General features: G+C 34.8%; 2 long non-coding RNA genes across 5 annotated transcripts; both read right to left on the reverse strand.

Annotated features, from left to right (window-relative positions):
• Nucleotides 1–933: 933 nt before the first annotated feature.
• Nucleotides 934–13,184, reverse strand: LOC147394147 (uncharacterized). The gene is made up of 4 exons (XR_015181717.1): nucleotides 12,947–13,184; nucleotides 8,300–8,736; nucleotides 5,930–6,103; nucleotides 934–1,047 (listed from the first exon to the last, which is right to left on the reverse strand). It is a non-coding gene; the product is annotated as an uncharacterized LOC147394147 (long non-coding RNA).
• A 4,771-nt stretch (nucleotides 13,185–17,955) lies between these two features.
• Nucleotides 17,956–22,913, reverse strand: LOC147394148 (uncharacterized). 4 transcript variants are annotated; one of them, XR_015181731.1, is made up of 6 exons: nucleotides 22,514–22,913; nucleotides 21,640–21,790; nucleotides 20,638–20,721; nucleotides 18,908–20,383; nucleotides 18,571–18,600; nucleotides 17,956–18,004 (listed from the first exon to the last, which is right to left on the reverse strand). It is a non-coding gene; the product is annotated as an uncharacterized LOC147394148 (long non-coding RNA). The 4 variants fall into 4 exon arrangements; XR_015181730.1 differs by having other exon boundaries at nucleotides 18,571–20,383; XR_015181729.1 differs by having other exon boundaries at nucleotides 17,956–20,383.

Consider the following 22,913-nt stretch of genomic DNA (forward strand, 5'->3'; position numbering starts at 1 on the left):
TCCACCCCATTATTCTTTTCTGTCTATTAACAAGTAAAGCATAATAAGTCAATACATATTATTGCAATCATGTACTAAATAGGCTCGATGGGTATTTGATTTTACCTCCTCCTCGAATTTTCTTGCAAAGCTCTTTGTGCCAGATGTGTGGTGCATTTTTTGGTTCTTACGATTAGCTTTGTTTGTCATTCCACTCGTCTACAAAGTAAACCATAAAAAATTAGATAATATTCAAATCTTACCAATAGTTAATTAAATGAATTTATATGTAAATATGGTTGTAACTTATACCTTACCAACTTTGCTTTCCCAAAATTGAACAAGCCAATCCCACTCCACTTGATCCATAAAAGGTGGGAGGTTCTTTTTTGCCTCATCTGGAGCACCCACAAAGTCTAAATAGTATTTTGTTTTCAGGAGAGATTTGCGGTCTTTCCATTTTTTATTGACGGATTCAAGAACCCAACTCTTCAAGTCGGCATCAATATCAAAAGCCCCCTACATCACATTTAAAAAAGCATAAGAGTGAAATTTTTGGATTAATATAAACAATCGGTGTAGTTTAATTGATTTATTTTTCAGATTACTTGAACTGTTTGCCAAATGTTCTCTTTAGCTTCAATCGGCACTCGCTTTCAATCTGAATACATGAAAGATATGAACTGTGGCTTCCGTACCGCAGTGCCTAAGAACTGCCCAAGTAATTTAGCCCCATTGCCAATAGGTTGCTTGTAGTTATTTTTCCGAACACCTGTTTTTAAATCCTGTGGGCCAATGTTCCAAAGTGATTCAAGACGTGTATTACCCCGCACACGTTTTCTATGTGTCTTGGTAGACCCTGCAGAAAATCATGTACAAAAAATTGAGTATCATTCAATTATCTTACATATACATATATGAATGCAAAATCTTAAAAGCAATTACTCCATCTTACTAGATGTTGAATCAGATGCCTAATCGGAATGGCCAGTCATGTCGATCTGCGTGGGTCCCAAATGTACCGTCTCATCCCCATGTTGGGGAGGTGGTGAATCATGACGATGCATCCTATAATAAAGATCAAGAAAATGATTAGTTATTTTCAAAACTTATAAGAAATGTTATTAAGTTAATGATAATGGAGGTTAATTCAAAGATTTACCAATGAGTTTTATTGAATTATTAATTTCCAAATCTATGTCAAATGATATATTGAACTTGTAATTGCATAATTGTACATGAATAATTTCAAACAGCATCACTGGACTCCAACTCTTCCCCATCAATACTATTAAAATCTGACTTGTCAATGTCATCCTCCCTAATTTCATCTGTGACAATTAAAGGTGTCGTGATAATTAGAGGTGCATTGATCGTTATTACTGGCATATCTGACCTATCCCATATTACATTATCATCAGAGGCAATCAAAGTATCCACCATATTTTGATCATTGCAAGGCAAACTTTGCAAGTAATCATCGATATCCTCTACTGTACCATTTCCTCCCATTTCAAACAAGTCTCTTGGTTTTGATTGTATAGTGGTATACCAGTTTGAATCCATAGAGTCCTTGACGTAGAATACTTGTGTGGCTTGAGATGCTAGTACAAATGGTTCATCGTTAACATTTGCTCCAGTATTGGATAAGTATGTGAAATTCACGAGCGTAAATCCTAAGTCATTTTTTTTTATTCCTCTTCTAACATCAATCCACTCACACTTAAACAATACAACACACTTCCATCCATAATAATTGAGCTCTATGATATCAGTCAAGACACCATAATAGGTAATGTCTCCTTGAATTGGATTTCTATCACTAATACTTGCGAAACTTGATGTATTTGCAACCACGATAACTCCGCTGTTTTGAGTTTTTCTCTTACTTTCACTACCTTTTGTGCGAAACCTGAACCCATTAATGATGTACATGTTGAATCTTTTTGCAACACGATCAGGACCCTTTGCTAATTTCCTAACTTCATCTGAAAATGCAAAATTCTCTGAATGGGAGGACATGTTGAAAAGCCAATCATCAAATTCTTTAGCATGAAGCCTATCAATTTCAAAACGACTGACCCGACGATGCCGCTGCTTAAGTTCATTCTTGTGTTTTCTGTATATGTTTGAGTTCAAGAGATATGATTAACTATGGATATATTACATTCACCATGCATGGTAAAATTTAAAATAAATATGCATTCTTACTCAAAGTATGGGACAAGCATCTCAGAGTTGAAAAGCATGTATCGATTTGCTTGTCTCCATGATATTTTATCTAGAGTAAATACTTGTTCTTTCCCCAACGATCGACCTGAGATAGTGTTACCAAAGTCATCATTTCTTATTCGCCAATTAAACCTTGTCTCCACACTATCAAAGTACCTCGAGCAAAATGTTAAGCATTCTTCTGCGAGGTACCCTTCTGCGATGGAACCTTCTGGTCGACTTCGATTAGGCAGATACGATTTAAGTGTGAGAAGGTACCTATAACCATGCATTGAGATAATTTGACTATGAGATTGAATAGTGTGGTGCATGTGAAACTAAAACAAAAAAGAAGACAAAAATTAATGCATACCTTTCAATAGGATACATCCATCGATAATGTACTGGTCCAGCTATTCGTGCATCGGCAGCCAAATAAACGAGTAAATGCACCATAACATCAAAGAACGCTGGGGGAAAAATCCTCTCTAAGTGGCATAATGTTAACACAATCCGAGACTGCAACCTTTCAAAGTCATCTACCCATGCAACCTTAGAACACAACTCCCTAAAGAATGTGCACAACTCAATTAGGTTTGAGCTCACATGCTTAACCAATGTACCTCGCAAGGCAATCGGGAGTAGTTGTTGCATCAACACATGACAATCATGACTCTTGAGTCCTGAAATCTTACGTTTTTTGGGGTGTACACATCGTAAAATATTCGCTGCATACCCATCTGGAACCTTAACATTCTTCAACACATTACAAAATTTCTCTTTTTCAATATTGCTCATTGTAAAACACCCGGGGGGATAATATGTCTTATTTCCCATACTAATTGGATGAAGTTTATTTCGTATTTTCATTTCTTGCAAGTCTAGACGAGCCTTCAAATTATCCTTTGTCTTTCCTTCGATGTTCAACAAAGTCCCAATGACATTATCACATACATTTTTTTCAATGTGCATGACATCCAAACTATGTCGTATCAAATTATGTTTCCAATAAGGTAAGTCAAAGAAAATGCTTTTCTTCTTCCAATTGTAAAAATCTCTCGTATCATCTTCTCGCCCTCTCTTGCGACCTTTTGCAACCTTAGAAATCTTTCCGAACGTGATGTTCATGCCCTCTACTTGTTCCAAAACCTCATAACCAGATGGCGGGATTGGCATAATTCGATGTTCTTGTTCTCCATCGAAACATCTCTTGTCAAATCTAAACCTATGGTCAGTCGGCAGAAATCGACGGTAACCTAGGTAACAAAATTTTCTACCATGCTTCAAACGTCGAGAGCAAGTGTCCTTATTGCAACAAGGACAAGCAAGACGCCCTTTGGTGCTCCATCCAGACAATATAGCATATCCTGGAAAGTCGCTAATCGTCCATAATAGTGCAGCTTTCATTTGAAAGGTTTGATTGCTGTGTGCATCATATGTGTCTACGCCAAACTCCCATAGTTGTTTCAAATCATCTATCAATGGTTACAAATACACGTCGATATCATTGTCGGGTCCACAAGGACCTGGAATCAATAATGATAACATGAGATAAGGCTGCTTCATGCACATCCAGGTGGCAAGTTGTATACTGTTAGAATGACAGGCCATGTATAATGAGAAATACTCATAGTCTTAAATGGATTAAAGCCATCGGTTGCCAATCCAAATCTAACATTGCGACTATCTAAAGAGAATGATCGATGTTTAATGTCAAAATCTTTCCAGGCAAGAGAGTCGGCTGGATGCCTCAAAGACCAATCTTTGGTCCGACTCTCGTCATGCCATCGCATGAATGATGCGGTCTTCGTTGACATGAATAACCTTTGAAGCCTTGGAACCAATGCAAAATAACGTAATATTTTAGCAAGAATCTTTTTTTCTTTCGTCCTTGGAGAAATATTCTCATAATTCTCATTATGTTCAACTTGCTGCCATCTCGAAGTACCGCACACCTTGCATAATTGATCATTGGTTGTGTCCTTCCAATATAACATACAGTCATTGGGGCATGCATCAATTTTATTATAATTAAGTCCCAAGTCCCTAATGATCTTCTTCGCATCATAAAAAGACTTTGGCAACAACTCTCCCTCAGGTAATGCCTCTTTCAAAAGCGTAAGCAACATGTTGAAGGATTTGTTGCTCCATCCAGACAAACACTTTATGTGATATAGTCGAACAATGAAAGAGAGCTTTGTGAACTTGGTGCATTCGGGATACAACTCTCTATCTGCATCTTGAAGCAACCTGAAAAATTTTCTGCTTCGGCATTGCGTCCTTGTGTAAGAACACTTGCTCCATCAGGTACATCATTGTCCACACCCGACATACCAAAAGCATCATGCAAGATTTCATTCATATCAACACCACCTAGAGCATCATCACATGGAATCGTGGGTGTGGATGTGGAAGAAGTTTTCCCGTGAAATTTCCATAGTGTGTAATGCTCCATAATTCCATTAATGATGAGATGCTCCTGGACAACATCTCGTTTCAAGAGCTTAAAGTTGACACATTTCTTACATGCACATGAGATGAGGCCGGTTGATGTATTGGCAAATGCAAAGTCGAGGAATTTATTAACACCGTTTATATATTCACTACTCACCCTACATTAGAAAATAATGTAGGAGAATTTTTAAAAACAAATCCCATTGAGTTATAAACATTGACAATGAATCATAACTAGATGAGTTTACCTCGACTTTCTCATCCAACTCTTATCCATCACTTCCTTCAACACCTAAATTCAAAAATTACTATAAAAAATAATACTATAAAGACTGTAACAAATGTGAGGTTTTCTATACAATCCATTTAGATTGAGAGAAGATAAGAGAAGAGAAGAGAAAATATGCAATTTTATCTTCCTTTCTCCTATTTGGATTGTTAAGTGGGGAGAAAAGAGAAGAAAAGTAGAGGGAAGAAAAGGGAAAAAATGTCAAATTTGGTTATCTCCAAAAGTGGAGATACGATGAGGGAAGATAAAAGAATGATGTTTTTCATTCAAAAGTTGTCCCAATTATCTTGAAAATTTCTAAAAATAGGTAATATTGGCAGGCCAGCTATTACTACTTACACCCCAAGTAAAGAAACATCCTGCAAGCCATCCGACAGGACATTGGGCAAGCCATCCGACATGCCATCCAACAAGCCATTGGGCAGGTCATCCAACAAGCCATTGGGTAGGCCATCCAACGGGCCATCCGACAAACCATTGGGCATGCCATCCAACAAGCCATTGGGTAGGCCATCCAACAAGCCATTGGGTATACCATCCAATAGGCCATCCGACAAGTCATTGGGTTAATTTTGATGGCATAACCTATCCAATCCATAAATCTTTTCATGGTTAATTTTACTTCGCTAATCCAAGGCATATACAATAGAAACCAAAATAATAGCTCATAATAATCACAAAATATATATATTTAACACAATTCAATCTTTTTTTATTATAAGATATACACATGTCACTATTGCAATATGCAGAGTTTTGAGAGTCCCATTGACCGATCAACATGAGGGGGTGAAGTGGGTAGCACCCTTTCCCAAGGGTACAGGGGTGGAGCCACTGGTCCAAATATTATAAGGGGTAAGGAAAATAATTTTCAAATTTATTTTCTAAAACACCATATAAGATTAATAATCCTTCAAACCAAATCCAATGCAAATTTAGTCCCAATGAAAATAAATGCATGAGGAAGGAAACAAAAATAATAAGCGAATGTTATACCTAGTTTGCGGTGAATCGATCTTCAATGGAACGCCACTGGGACTCCAACCCGTTCTCTAAAAAAATTTCCTATTTTTTAATAATTTTCAACCCTTTTCTTACTGCAACTCCCGCTCTTTCTCTGAGTGTTCAAAATCCTTGCTTTAGATGAATCTCCTCAGCTCACCATAGTTCCTAAGATTCAAAAGAGACAACAAAAACTCCTTCATCTATTCTACTTCAAATGAAACTATTTGTAAAGAAATTAAAAGAAAAAATGGAGATTTGAAAAACCCCATTTCCACAGAAAAATAAGGATTTTTTTATATTTTTTGTTTTGAACCTATTTATGAAGGAAAAAAATCAAAATCAAAATCAATAAAATAGGGTTCTTCTTCAAATCTCTGTGATGCATATATCGATTAAAAAAAAACATATGGCATCTCTTCAAGTAATCAAAGATTAAAACACGAGACACGAGCTTCTCCTTTTAGCCTTAAACGATGATAGAGTCATTAATAGATTAAAGTTTCATTTGGAAAACACATCATATAAATCCCATTATATAGACCTTGCAAGATCTTTGAAATAATTCTTAAGTTTTATATAAGTATCCTTCATATTGTGTCAACTTCTTATATTTTTTTAAGAAATTTGTAAAAACTTTGGGCCAATGATTAATAGGAACATCTAATCATTGCATTGTTAATTGATTCAAATCGTTACTATTCCTCTAAACAGAAGTTAAGAAATGAGCGCTTGTTTTCTTTTAACATCTAAGTCCCTCGAAACAATCAATAACATGTGTTACCTTACCTATCCCTACTAAAAGTTGAATATAACAGAAAACTTTTCCTCAGTTTTTTCCCCCCATGATTTTGTTTAGATGAAATCAAACAATGAGTTTTGATTTTCCAACCATACCCATTTTTCTATGGAAAGTCACTTTCCACGCAATCAAGCATACCTTGAATTTTTATTTTCTTTTTCTTTTTTCGAAATACTTTAATAATGTAACATACGATGACTCTATTACTGCAATAGCTTAAAATTGATTATTGGGTGGCTAAAAAACAACCACTGCAGTAGGTTTTTCTGTAGTTGTGGTTCTTTTAATCTTCAATTATCAACTCCATTTGCTTATTTTAAAATGTTGTTATCTAAAGCATGCAGTTTAGAGTATTTTATAGACTAATTTATGTCTTTTTATGTGTATCCTCTTTCAGAAAAGCAAAATAAGGTTGAGGCTATAAGGAACCGAAGACTCCTACATCTACAAGTGTGATGGCAAAAAAAGAGATATTGCGGAAGAACTTTAATATTATTGTAGACTTTAGCAAGAACTTGACAAAAAAAGTAAATGGTTGAGAATAACTTTTGCAGTAGTACTTTTAAACAACAAAATTCTGTTTTAGTAATGCAATGATAAAAGTAGTTAATGAATTAACAATGTTTTAATTTAACCAATTACCTTAAATTAAAAGCATGCAAGATGTTAAAATTTCATTTGGATTCTACGCTAAGGATAATTTCACAAATCATAAACCAATTTTATATTGGATAATGCTGAAGTGACCTCAGGATCGAACCTCATATCGCACTTCTTGATGTGAGTGTATGAGAACCATAGATGCTTTTCAATGAGAAACGAGTGAAAAAGCATCTTTGGTTCCTATCCACTTTCAAGTCGAGAAGTGTGATATGAGGTACCAGATTTAGGTCACTCCAGCACGACTCTTTTATATTTATGAGGACTAAATTCTATGAACTTTGAAAAAAAAAATCAAAACAAATTTATTTTTGACCATTGAATTCTAATTTTAAATTTGGAAGTTTGAAAGCCATCTATTCTCAAAACTTTGGATCAAGCCTTTTATTTATTTATTGTTTTTCTTTGGGATCTGAGTTTTTTCACGAAACCTAGAGAATTGTGGTGTTGGATTGCAAATGTGATAATCCAATTGAGCTCAAAGACCATTAGTAGGATTTTAACTCAAACTAAGTTAGTAAGAAAAGTATTTTACTTCTTACCCGTGTTCTCTTTCTCTTACACGGTTATGCCGAGAAAATTTTACTTCCGCTAAGTAAAAAGTAGAAGTCATTTTAATTTGACTTCTACTTTAAGTGTTTATTTCTGTTTTCATGTAGTAGGTACTGGACCAAGTTTAGAGCCTTCCTAGTAAATGGGTTCAAGGCAGAAACTTGGGAAAGAAAGCATTGATGCATGCAACACTCATGAGAAAACCAGAAACCAAGAAGAAAAATTAGATATTGTGTCATTTGGTTGTGATGAAAAGACAAAATGCATTGACTTGATCTTTACTCTTTCTACATGTACACACAAGCAAATTGGGGAACTATATAAATTTGGGTTGGGCAGGGGACATATACCTTCGAAATCTAACATTCTCTAAACCCAATGCATCTCTCAACGCTGCATCACCATTTGCGAGACAAAATGCAGCAACACCAGGTTAATTATACCGATCAGACCTGAAACTCACTACAAACAATCAAACAATTCAAAACCTGACCAGCCCAGATGTCAAAAAGTAGTTTCCAACTGTGTTGGCAGAAATTTCTGGAGAGATAAGAAACAATTACTTATAGGATATAGCAGCCAGCACCTTAGTTCAGACAATCGCATCAGGGTCTGAAGTGAAATTAGACAGGAGAGGTTCTAGGCCATTTGCTTCCATTACAAGTTGGGCTCGTGGGGTTGCTCGGAACAATGGTTGTTACAACTGCTGCCGTCTTTGCTCCAATGCCAAAGTGCGAGTTTTTGAGGTAACCAAGAAGAGGTACTAAACCACCAATTGAGTGAAGGTCTACAGAAGGATTAAAGCCTCTTTAATATCATCAACAGTTGGGCAAATCATAAACAATTATGTGTTTGGTATGTCGATTTTCAAGTTTCTTATAAATGATCTTTGTTCCTTCGAGCCCCATGACTTCAACTCGTGGAGCTCCAGGTGTTGCACCAAGATTAATAATATTACTGACTAGAAATCAACAGAATTAAAACGATCTCTGGTCATATTGTTCATTGTCCGAGAAGGTTAGGTGTTGCCTACTTAGTACCTCTGGTTTTACTAATTACTTTCTTTGTTCTATTTCAGCTTTATTTCAAATAATACGTACAGCAACAAGTGGAGGCATGGCTTGAATACATATACACTGGTTACAGGCCTTGGTGTGGAGCTAATGGTGATTCACCATCTGTCATCTTGATCAGGATTTATTTTCTGTTCTAGGGCCTAAAATAGTAGTAGTATTGCAGTGATATTTTACCTGAGGAAATGAACATGTGACTTTGGACACGGGTGTTATGGTCATTTGTAGAACCTGATTAATAAATTAAAGAATATTTTATTTCCCAATGAAGGTCTTGCAATCCCTTTTATGTTACCCATTTTCATTCCTATCTTCCCAGCATTATCAATCCATTGAAGTTCAGTGGGTTTGGATGGAATTTGTAATGTAGGCTTCTAGTACATGAAGAGTGGCTGTAATGGAGAGCATCTCACAGTGGGCACCAGAGGATATTAGTTGATACAGGTATGAAGCTGAAGTTGCATTTTGTTCTTCGATAATGAGACTCATGTTAATAGATCGAGCATATTAGTGATACAGATATTGAGGAAAATCAAAATTATAAATTAAGGCATTCAAGAAAATGTGATAGTTCAAATGAATAATAAACAAGAGAATGTCAATCGAGACAGTTTTGGTAAGTTTAATAAAGACCAATTATAATCTAATCCCAATTAAAAGAAATATAGGATTTGAAGGTTATAAAGGAGTGAAAGAAAAACCTTACAAAAGTGAATTGAAATGGCAAAAGATGGTATGAACTCAGTTCTTAAGAATTTTTTTAAAATCTTGTTCATATCGATTACAACGTGGCTTTTAAAAAAAATTAGATTATAACGTGGTCTCCTTGGCTCCCAGACAAATAAGACAAGCATTCAGACCTCTCACACCTCTAAGGCCAATCATATAGCGTTGTCACTAAATTGGGTCAAAATTGGATCGAGTTGAGTAGGGACAACTCAAATAAGGATTGGATTGAACTTGGTCAGATTGGTTTTTAACATTAGTATTGAAGTCGATATGACAACAATTAGATTTATGTGGATTGGATCAAATTTGACTTGATTTACAAATATAATTAATCTTCATATATTTAAACAAACTATAGTATAATTTACATACTATCTCACAATTTTTACAAATTGGGATTGGATTGGCGCGTGGTTGATTCAAAATTGACGTCGTAGATTATCAAATCAAAGCCTTATCTATAGGGTCATTAGTGAAAACCCAAATTCTCAATCAAGATCCAAGGTTACCAGATCAAAATGGATCAAATCAAACCATTTCAACCCATTTCATTAACAGTTTTCTCTGAAGTGGGTTGAAGCATCTTGGGAGCATCAATGGCTGTTTTGGTGATGGTTTTTGAAGTGGTTGTGTTGCTCTGTATCTGCTCTGCTTTGTTAAGATGGAATGAAGTTAGATATAGAAGGAAAGGCTTGCCTCCTGGTACAATGGGGTGGCCAGTTTTTGGAGAGACTACAGAATTTCTTAAACAAGGACCAAACTTCATGAAGAATCAGAGAGCAAGGTCAGTTTTTGAGGATCTTGGGTTTGTTTCATTTTCTTCATTTTTAGTTGTTTTTCAACTTTGATAATGCATTGTTGAAGTAAATTTATTCTTTGATATGGGTTTTCTCTTATATTAAATTTATGTGTGTTAGAGAATAATCTTTTACTGTTTTTAAGGTTTGGGTTTTTCTTGTTATGTTGGTTTTCTTACAATTTGTGTTTGTTGTTATAAAATAATCTCTATTGTTTTAAGATGTTTTCAGCTCTAGTTTCCAAGTTGATTGACTTGTGTTGTATGAGGGGTTTCTCTTCACTCACACAAGTGTTACCTTGGCTTATTGTCTCTTCTAGTCTAGACCAGCTTTAGTTTGCTTAACATGCTTGCAAACATGGAATATTTATTTATTTATTTTAATTTTTTTTAATTAATAGATTTCATTTGCATGACAAACCCATGTAAGATATATATGTATAAAACCAGCCAATATTATACTAAAGAGAAGTTCTATTGGGTCTTCTATCTATTTTAATTCTGAAAATTCAAACAAAATGACTAATTTTTCTTGAAGTTTCCTTATTTTACATTATAATGTTCATTAATTTTGGTATCTTTTTTTTGTGCCCTCACATAACAAGTATGGAAATGTTTTCAAATCTCACATATTGGGGTGCCCCACAATTTTTTCCATGGATCCAGAGCTCAACAGATATATACTCTTAAATGAAGGAAAAAGCCTTGTTCCTGGCTATCCTCAATCCATGTTGGATATCTTAGGGAATTGCAACATTGCTGCGGTGCACGGTACCGCTCATTGTAAGGTCACATCTTAAGGTCACCTCGGTCTTCTTCAAATCATTTCTAACAATAGAAATTTATAAGCACATTGTACATGGAAGTGTTCCTCTCTTTTCCATCACACACACACACACACACACACACAAACACAATTGTGAGGCTATCTCCATAAATTTCAATTTCACAACCACATTGAGAATATCATTAAAAAATAAAAATATAAAATAATAATAAAAAGATGTATAGCTTGTCAACCAACTATAAATTAGATTAAACATTGAAAAAAATATAAAATAAAAGTTCCCACTACTACACAATAAGAGTTCACTAACTTCTCCTCTCTAAGTTATCAATAATCAGTTTAAAAATATAATTTGGATGTCATTATTTAGAAAAATTGCAACTTTCCATTACAAATCTAGGTTTCTGCCTAATAGCTTCTAGAACATTCACATGTTGAGTGCTTGCTTGTTTCAAAAGACAATTTATAGATTGATCTTCAAGATGGGTATGTTCTCCGCACTATAAAAAGGGTTGCACCCCTCCTAATTTCACACACGTTTGAACTCTCAATTTCATTTCTTTTTCTTTCACCTACTCTTACTCATTCCTTCATTCTCTTGCCATTTTTGGAAGACGCATCATCTCTTAACGAACCTCAAAAACTTGTCCACTTTCCCCAACCTTCCTAATTTCAAACATCGAGCCACCAATAACCCACATAGTTGAACCCCCACAAAAATTGCCCAAGTTATTTCCTAGTTTTCCTTGATACCATCGAACACTTGCCCAATTTACCCCTAACACTACCCCCTATTTATCCCAACGTAATAGAAGCTTTGCTTGCGCTACAACTCAGATATTGAAAGGACTATCGAAGTATTGCCCAATCTTCCATTGAGCTAACAAGTGTAAAAAATAAAATATTTACATTCAATAATAAGACTATTCTGTGTAAATGCCCAATCTTCCATTGAGATAATGTGAATAACCAGGATTGTTTGATCTCTAGAAAGATTCCATTCAATAGAGAAATAGGTAAATTACAAGGGAAAAAAAAAAACCCAGCAATAACTATTCTGACTTGTGTGATCTCGTTACAGAAATTGGTCAAAGATTCTCACTAGAGGAGGCTTGTTGGATGATCGGTGGTGGTTTCTATTATAATATCCCTAAATGCATCTGGAAATAAAGTGTTTGCTAGGACTTCACAATCTTTATTTAGGGTGTGAGGGTCTTTTTCTTGGTTTGAAACAGCTTAGTTTTGGATGGTTTTGTTTGTTACAAGACTCTGTAGGACTCTGATGCATTAAGTAACAATTTTTTTTTCCCATTAAATTTTCAATTTTATATGTTCTGATGTATTTCATCAGAACATTGATTATGAAGACTGCAAATCTACCCTTATTTTCTACCCTTTATAGTGATCTCTCTCCTCTCTTCATTTCTTTTGACATGTTCACCGTTTTATTATCATTCTTCTTTCTGATTTAGAAATCTGAAATAAAGCTCTCATCCAATCTGAGATCCCAGTCATCTCATACTCGAAGTTAATTTCAAATTTTTGCATAAAAAAACTAAGGTTTCAACCCGACAACAAGTAGAACAATCGTAGTTCAACATCAAAAGAGTACCTGAGATGCGAATCCAAATTGAAGATTGAGGAGAGTTTGTGGCAGCTGAGGTTGAGGGTTCAAGTCCCTCCTTTCGCTCCTAGCGGTACAATCCGGTGTCAACCCTCACGACAGCGACCACGAAGCTGGTGCTACACGAAGCCGGTGCTACACGAAGCTGGCGCTACAAATAACGATGAGATTAAGGGCCGAACCAACCCTCTAAACAAAAGAAGGGTTGATTGAAACTCCAATCGAGCTCAAATGAAGTTTTGAACCTAAGATTTAGGGATTTCAAAGAAATGGAGAGAATGAGAAGAAGAGAAGAGAAAATGGCTGAACGAAAATGAAGTTTTGAACCTTCGTCCTTTAAAATTATCGCGAAAATTTTGCGCCAAATCGATCGGCCGTTTGGAGTATATAGTATAGTGGTGGAGCAAACAATCCGCTCTCATTGGAAATTAAAAAAAAAAATCGCAAGCCAAAACAATTAAAATAACTATTTTTTAGTGGCGGATACCCTCATCCGCTGCTATATTAATTTAAAAAAAAATTAATACAGACGAATTCACAAACCGAATTTTTTATATTAAAAAAAACTAATTTTTTAGTGGCGGAACTATTTATCCGCTGCTATACTCAATTTTACAGAAAGAAAATAATTTTATAACGGCGGATAAATTCATCCGCTGCTATATCCACTCTCAATAAAATGAATTATTTTTTTTTAATAAAAATCATTCTGTAGCGGCGGAAATAATAATCCGCTGCCATATTCAATTAAAAATAAATTGATAAAGAGCTCATCAACATAACTTTTTATACTTCAAAAAAAATAATAAAATAAAATCTGATTTTTTTAGTGGCGAATAAATTAATCCGCTGCTATAGTCACTTTTCATTAAATATTTAAAATATTCATTCTATAGGGGCGGATATCCAAATCCGCTGCTATATTAAATTTTATAATAAATTGATAAAGAGCAACACATTAACAGAACTTTTTATATAAAAAAAATTGAATTTTTTACGGGCGGATTCTCATATCCGCTGCTATATTCAAATAAAAACAATTTTATAAGCAAAACTCACTAAATCGAACTTTAATAGAAAAGAAAATTTGGTTTTATAGCGGCGGACATACTGGTCCGCTGCTATAGGAATTGAATATATGAGGTTGGCATTTGCTGGGGTATCTATCGAGGCGGATAATTATATCCGCTGCAACATGTATATATATATAGAGGCGGATAAACGGATCCGCTGTTATAAAATGCCGCCTTAGGCCAAAAATGTTGTAGTGTATATGAACTATTGTCATTGTTTGCAAGGCTTGAGATTTGTACTCAAAAGGCTTCGAAGATGTTTAATGATATGATATAAAAGGGTTATCTCCCCTGTCGCGTTACTTATAATTCGTCTCATATATTACTACTGTGAAGTTTTACACCACCTTTAAAGCACATTAAGTGCTCTCTGTGGTCAATAGAGAATTAATATACATTTAAATTTATTTATAATTCATTAAATATTTTTATAATTGGTATAACCAAACGAAATCATATTGTTAAAAGGTGCTTTTGCCAAAGTTATCATCACTCTCTAGTGTTTTTATAAAAATTACTGAAAAGTTACTTAGGCACTAACACATCCATCTATCTATTATTGGGTTTGGAGGGCGGAAGTCTCGATCTTATATGCCTTATTTGCATTGGGACTTTGATTTTCACCCCTAAATCCTCTAAATTTACATACAACGTGGGATCATTTTCTTCCTTGATTGATAAGCTATGGTTCTATCATGGGTTTGTGAGGTGGAAGACGTTCGATGGGATTCTTGATGGACATCTACAGAAATAACATCTCAACATAAAAAGATCCAAAATATTAACACTCACTACAAGAAAATAGTGAATTTGGAACAAAATTATGAAACGGGTTATGACCGTTTTTTATGGAAAACGGGTTTGAACCGTTTCTCTATGAAGGACCGTTTCATAAATCAGATTTTAGATCCGTAACCTCCTGAGAAGCTTTCCCGGATTTCAAATTCGAATAGGAACGAGAGTGACGGAAACCTTAACGAAGCTCAATCTTCGTTTTCGATCAACTATTCTTTGATTTCATTGTGTTTCTCATACTCTAACGAAGCTCTATCTTCGATTTTCAAATTGTTATTCGATTTCTCACATCAGATCTTTCTTTCTCAGCCTAACGAAGCTCCATCTTTGTTTCTTAGACCTAGCGAAGTTCTATCTTCGTTTTCGATGAAGTCTTCTTCAATTTATCAAATCCTCAAATCCTACGAAGTTCTATTTTCATCTCGATCAATCTCAGACTCTCAATGCATGGGTGCAGAGGAATTTTTTCTAGGATTTTAGTTTCTCTTTGAGATTTCAAGTTCTATTTGAGGATTTCTAACAATCTTCAAGGTACGACTGTTTATTTGTAAAAATATTTTATAGAGTTTTTGATTTTTAGATTTATATTTTCAATGTTTTTTATTGGATTTCAAGTTCCAAGCTCATTCATTGGCAAGGAAACATCGAATCTGAGCAGAATCCATAATTAAAAAAAAAAAAATTCAAGATCTGAGAAGGATTCCTATCCATTTTCGATGTATGATCATAATTTCAGGCATTCTACCATTTATTCTCTATTTTTTGTGGTTTATGCATGAAAATCAAATATTTCTAGTTGTTTTATAATCCAATTAGGCTAATGTTCATGATTTTATTGTCATAATTGAGGTATTTAGAGTTGGGTTAGTATGTACTTAAGATTATTTGTTCATTTTGTTAATTTTGCATAGTTGCAACAGTGTCAAGGCTTATTAATTTATACCCTTGTTGAGCTCATAGAGAAATAGTTAAGTGGTTCTCTTCTTATTTGAGAGCCTATATACTAATTGAATGGCTTGGAATGATTTATGAATTTGTTTCCATTCTATTGGACTTGGATGTTTTTATTTATATTATTTTTTATATCTAATATTAGCATTGTATTACCATTATGTTTATGCTTTGATATGGTTCAACGAGTTTTAAACCTACACTGGGATACTTTGCACATGAAAGAATGAATGATTGCTTAGACCCATTTGCATTTTGAATATGAAATTCTAATTTCTGTTCATATTTTTCAAACATTCTTAAAAAAAAACTTATAACAGAGATGTTGTATTGGAAAGAAGCTTTGAATCCCATCTACAACTTCCATTGGTAGAGAATAGAGATGATGAGGAAATAAACTCTTATATAAAAGCATGAAATTATGACATTTGTGACGCGGACGTTTGTTACAAACTTATAACAGAGAGGATGTATTGTGAAGGCAAAAGACACACTGCAGCAAAATAGGGATATAGCGACGGTTTCCGACCGTCGCTATAAGGAAACAACTTGTCGCAAAAACATCTGGCGACAGCCACCCGGGCCGTCCGTGGTCGCGAATATTTTTATAAAAACTTTTGCGACGGTCGCCGACCGTCGCTATAGGATAATTTTTTTTGAAAAAATATATTTGGTCATTCGCTACGGAACTTTTGAAAAAAATAAAAATTAAATTTTACACCTGCCCCCTCACATGTTGTTAAATATTGGAGATACCCCTATATTTTGAAATTGATGACCTAGACCCCAACTAACAACATGAAAAGACCCAAATGCCCTTGTCTTCAACTTTTATAAATCTAATTAATTTTTGAACCATCTAATATCATATAATCGAGAATTAAGTCTAAAAAGGGAGAATTATTAAACAACTACTCATTATCATTAAAAACAATTGAATGGAAATTACATCATTTTTTCACAATAATGTAATCTCAAATAATGATGGACATCTGTTTTATGATTTAAAGAATAATGTAAACAAGTCGTTCACAATGTTACCTTTATAGTTGTAGCAATAAACCAAAACATCAACATTCCCCAATGCATCCACGCCTTACCTACAACCTCATCGAAGATTGGCTCCTCAGCTTCCATATCCACTCCCACTACCATAACATGGATACGAAACCATTGACTTTCCCTACTTATACATTGATGAAAATACTCAATCAAAAAGTTTAATGCAAGAAGGAGAATCGGATGAAGATATCAAATTTGATCAGGAAGTAGATCAATGAAATAAGCAAAGAATAACAAGTAAATCAAGTAATTGAATGGCTCTATAGTGTGCACCAAGTAATTAAATGAAATATCAATTTTTTTTTTAGGATAAACTTCAAAATAATAGAAAGAGCAATGGCATCAGGGATTGGACAAGAATCAAACCTTAAAGATTTTCTCAAACTCCAATATCTCGTTCCATTGATATGTGGCTATCAGATTGGTCATGGCCAAGATCTCTGGATCATTTTTGTATATGCAAAATGGCAAAAACTAGTATTCCAAAGAAACAAACTAGCATTCAAATATAGTAATAAATAAATAAATAACTCATAAAGAACATATGGTTTTGCTTCCTGCCCATCGAATGAGTTCACGTCAGATTAAAATGTAAAAGGAAACTACTTTCTAATCGACTTCTTCTATCTAAACAACTTAAAAGCAAATTTTGGATCTTAATAAGCCACTTGAACCGCTAATCAGAAGATTAGGGAAGACACGACAGAAGGGGCACGACTGCGATCTCAAATGCCTGAAAGGAGTCAACCAAACATTATTCTCAAATATAAAATAAATAAATGGAATTGATTTTTCTTATAAGAGTCCAAGAAAAGATTAAATACAACAAAAGAAGATTTTTCAAGAATGCATAGGGTGGTCCATAATTATCCTCTCAAACCATCTCAGTAGAAATTTTCTTAGTTTATTGCCTATTGAAGCTACTCTTATATATTCTCGAGTGCCTTCATTTCTAGTTTGATTTTTCCCAATATTGCCACTTATCCACATCAACATCCAAACTCTACTAAACTCGATTTATTAAAAAATGATGGCTCCGAGTAGATAGGAGAGTATTCAATAGAGGTCAACGAGCTTATGGACTGAAAAAAAATTAAATAGAAAAGAGTAGCTGACCTTGTGTGATTGAAAGAAGGGATAAAGAGAAGTTTCATCACATTAAAAGCTGAAAGTAAAACTGGGCGATGTCAGTTAGAAGATCCAGCCATACAACTTTAGAAAAACAAAAACAAGATTGAGAAATTAACACTAAAAGATGTAACAAAGGATAAATAAAAGGGGATCAAAAGCAACCAGAACATGTCCAAGAAGGGTACACAAGGAGTAACTCAAAAAAAAAAAAAAAAAAATTTTCTACTGCCACAAGTTACCATATTGGACACTAGCAAATCTAGAAGGTCAAATTTTCATCTTATGTGTTCATGCGCATTGTTTAAGGAAATTTGCATTTGTGTATCCTAAGTAAACAGATCTACGGTTCCATGTCCGTAACACGACAGCCAAGTATTGACGGAGTGAAGACTTTCTAGTTAGAAAATCATTATTCATAAAAGAATGACAGGATGAAAGGATTAAAGATTAAAGAATAAAAGAATAAAGAAAGTTAACTAGTAATTGATAGCTCAATTTCAGTGTCTCCATAATGAACTTAGGAAAGAATGAAAAGATTCATAAAACATTTTATAAAAAAAAAAATAGAACTTAGCAAGCAAATTTAAAATTTGAACTTACACTTTTCAGGACAATCTGGTGGACAGTTCACTGTCAACAATGTCAGTCAAACCATCCATGGAAATTCCAAGGTCCGAGTCAGGACAATCGACCAATGTCAAAACAAAATGTACCGGCGGAGTTAGTTTGTATTCTTGCAGAAGATCTCAAGTCTACTTTTACTAATAAAAAAAAGCGGAAATTCAACATATTTTTGCAAATAAGTCATGACAAGAGAAGTACTTGATATGTATATTTATTGATTGAATTGAGAGAAGTATATTAAATATTGTTCATTATCAAGAGAGGTAAGTAAAAAATTTCAATCGAGAGAAGTATGTTAAATATAACCACTTACAAGAATTTTGGTAATTTATATCAATCTTCTCTTCTCTTCTCTCTATTGTGGGATTAGTTACCTGCACTAATTCAGACTTTTCCCTGAAGTTTAAAAATCTTAAACACAAGTGTTCAAGGCATATCGGTTGCTAATATATGGAAGGGAAAAAAACATTTGGTTATATAAAGGCAGATCAAAGTATTGAGTGGTATATGAGACTCAGTAGAGATCTGTAGTACTAATGTCTTGTGTACCTTAAAAGAGGAAAGAGTATATTACATTTGTATTAGACATCATGTAACAACTAGAAGTCCACAAGTATTTTAGTGTTCTGTCCAACAACATAGCTGAATTAAGAGTGCCGGCCGCTGGGCTTCAGGTTGCTGATTTGTGTGGCCTTAGAGTATTGATTGTATCTGATTCAATCGTAGTGGTTCGAGCATTAAAGGATGGCAATTATCTTTGGATTGCCATGGAATGGGTTCATTTTTTTTAGGAAAAATTAGTTAAATCCCATTGGAACATCAAGTATGTGTATCGAGAAAGAAATCTGGTGGCAGATGCTATGGCCAAATTTTCATTTGCTTGCTTAGAAAAAACAAAAACACAAGAAGTCCACAAGTATAAGTTTATCAATAGTTCATATCTGACTCTTAAGGTATATTTGACTCCCTAATACTTTCCAATCAAGTCAAAGTTGGGGATATCTCAGAAAAATTCTACAGAGCGATGCGACAAGTGCATCATATCTCATGCCATATCAAACCCAATTTTTGAAACAACAATACTACACTAGCGATCAAAAATACATTACAGAAGTAGCCTACCACCTTAGGTTATAAAAAAAAACACAATGATGACTAAACCCATTTGCAAACGATTACACGATATGTATTTTGCATTGTCCTTCATAAGCATTGAGATATTCAGATAACAAATATTGCAGATTTTGTTGGACACTTGTGGGTAGGAAACCTTGTTCAAGACAGAATCCGAGTCAGGATCAACAAATGTGCTATTTGTGACAAAACAACGCCAAAACCAGATTAAAAAAACTTTCCATTTATTGCTTTAAGGGATTTACGACTCAAAATTGGCAGGAAACAAAGAGGAAGGAGAAGCATTCTACAATAACTAAAGCTTGTGAGAATTCAGCTCACCTTATCTCAAAAATCCTGGGATCAGCTTTTGAGACCACTCAAATTAAAGATCTTGAAAGCTCAGCATTGCACATCTATTCATATGCACGAAGTGTGCACTAACATACAATGCCACACATGTGCACAAGAGATTACCAAGAAATAAATCTACGAACAAAGCTAAAAAAATGGGGACATACAGAAAGTGCAGCTACAGCACGACCACTAAGAAGTTGCTGTGCTCGCCACATAATGATGCATAGTGCTTCTGGTGTTGCCAGCCCACATGCATTAGATGGCAATTCCACTCTCTGTTGATCTCCAATATTGGTTGGTGAAGCAGATGCTTGATTCCCTGCATCAATCAAATCAAAAAAAAAAAATTTATATATAAAAAAGAAAAGAAAAAGAGGATTATGTTAAGCAACAGATAAGTAGAAGTGATTTAGTCAGCCAGGGTAGACTATCGCCCCTAGGTCAAGATGATTGGATGGTCATCGGGACTCAACACACAAATCTCTCAAAGGCCATTCAACATTCTTGACTCTATGGAGGACATGTTCCCGAGTCTAACAGCAACATCTTACTCCTATTGCTAGCACCACTAACCGGTATGCCAGAGGATATATTGCTAGCACCACCAGTAGGAATCTGGTTCCCAAGTCCAATTGAATTCAAAACGGCTCCTATAATCTAGAAGTAAAACAAAATAGTTAGAATCATGCAGACCCCTTGTACCCCTAAATTCTTTAAACACTTTACACCAAAAAGAAACAAGAAACCCATAAATATGGACATTAGATATACAAGTGTTTTCCATATTGGCTCTTGTTAAGCATGATGGAAGGGACAACTACCAATCCAAACTCCTGCAACCAGTTAATAAAACTAATAGGGTGAAAAGTCTTCAGGGAGTAGACCCACATGTTGGCAAGTGGATCAAGATATACCCAAAATCAACAATAATTAGAAATCAAGCAATGAGTCCAGTTACAAATAAAAAGATTTGCAAGAAATTTTCCCAATAAAAATGCGAGGAATGCAAACATGGAGAACACATGAAAGAAGTAACTTCCAAATTTGCTCATCTACCGATAACCAAAAAAAATGAGGTGCGGTCATCTCTATGTTTTCTTTTAAGCAATTAAATAAGTCATACTATGTTCTGCATTCTTAAGTTGGGCATATGGGAAGATATAATCTAAATTTTCATCTAAGGTATTTGACTCTACGCTACCTTCCATAATGGTGCTCAAATACTTAGTAGCTTAACATAGCAGCCACAAGTTAGCAACAGGACTCCATGACAAAATACAAGAGAAACCAGAACATTTGACCAACATGGCACACATGCAAGGAGATTAGAATCAAACATTTGATAGTTTCCAACAAGGAGATCACTAGGTGACAATCACGCGAATCCACCAATTCTAATAGTGCTTGTTATGGATTTTACAAAACTATTCGGCAATCTTCCATAATCGAAAGAAAATAATACAGTTCCATCGGGTTTGGTGGCAAGGATCATCCATTCCATAGAGGTGCCCATCATAATATGATACATTTGATCCCCCTACATACAACATAGAGGAGTACATTGAATGCATATACCTCCTCTGCCATTTTTGTCAGGTTGGTGCCATACTCCTCAAGTGTAGGCATTTTATTGCCGCTATTGCCTCCCCCAACTCCAACACCATCTCTCTGTTCTTATTCATTAAGCACCAACAGCCTCTGTGCTCTCACTCACCATACGAATAACCTGCTTGCATCAAGGAAATGCAGAATCTTCATGATGATGAATATTCATTTTGGAATCAAGAGCATGAAATGACTTTGAGAAAATGGAGGGAATACACAATATGAGATAATGGCATACTAGGATTAGCACTGAGGTTATGAATATTTTATGAATTTCATAACATCACCATGCATTATGTCTAATCAATTTTGAACTTAAAGACTAAACTTTATAACAAATGCATCAAAATCCAACCAGAAACTTCACTCTAAACTCAAATTCATGTTCGGACTCTTCGAATTTGTAATCGAGAACACAGATTCAGCCACAAGGATAGTAATGTTATCGATTTAATTGGTTTGATGGAAAAAATCAATATCTGAGTTCAAATTCAACTAGAAAAGGTACAAATCATGAAGAAATCCAATCGTTAAAGCTCAATTAAGTGTGACGGAGGTAGGTTTTGAATGCAGAATCACATACCTAGAAGAGAAATTTCTGCTATTTTGAGATCAAAATGGTTTACTGAATCCATCCCTCTAACTTAGATTGTTGTCAAAAATCACACCACGTGAGTCAAAAATTGAAACCCTAATGTAATTAGTTAGGGTTTGAGACGATGGTAATGGTGGTGAAGATTCTGAGGTCACTGATCGAGGAAACGAAAGAGAAATTGGAGATAATCCAAAATCAACATACAAAACTACAACGAAGAATCACAGAAAAAAAAAAAAAAATTCTTACCCGAAATGTAGGATTTTTTGGCGATGGTGGCAGCAACCACTTCGAACCTCGAAGAGAGAGAGAGAGAGAGTTATAAAAAATGAGACAGAGGCGATGGTGGCAGCAAAAAGAGAGTTTGAACCTCAAACGAGAGAATACCATAGCGACGGATGAGTTAGTAAGTTGTCGGTAGCTACTCTACTACGACGGCTAGGGGGTGTCCATCCCTAATTTTCGTTGCTATAGATTCAATTTCTTGTAGTGACATGCAGAACAATTGAAGAGAGGCATTCAATGTTGTTGAATAAGAGTTGTTTCCAGGATGTCCCATGGATGGTCTGAACTTTATCTTATATAAATTTTTGGATCTTAGTTTGAAGCAATCATAAGCCCAGCTGTACGTAGTGATTTTTATACATTA

The sequence above is a fragment of the Akebia trifoliata genome, chromosome 9, assembly GCF_017979445.1.
Source record: "Akebia trifoliata isolate Shusen 1 chromosome 9, ASM1797944v1, whole genome shotgun sequence".
Taxonomy (NCBI): domain Eukaryota; kingdom Viridiplantae; phylum Streptophyta; class Magnoliopsida; order Ranunculales; family Lardizabalaceae; genus Akebia; species Akebia trifoliata.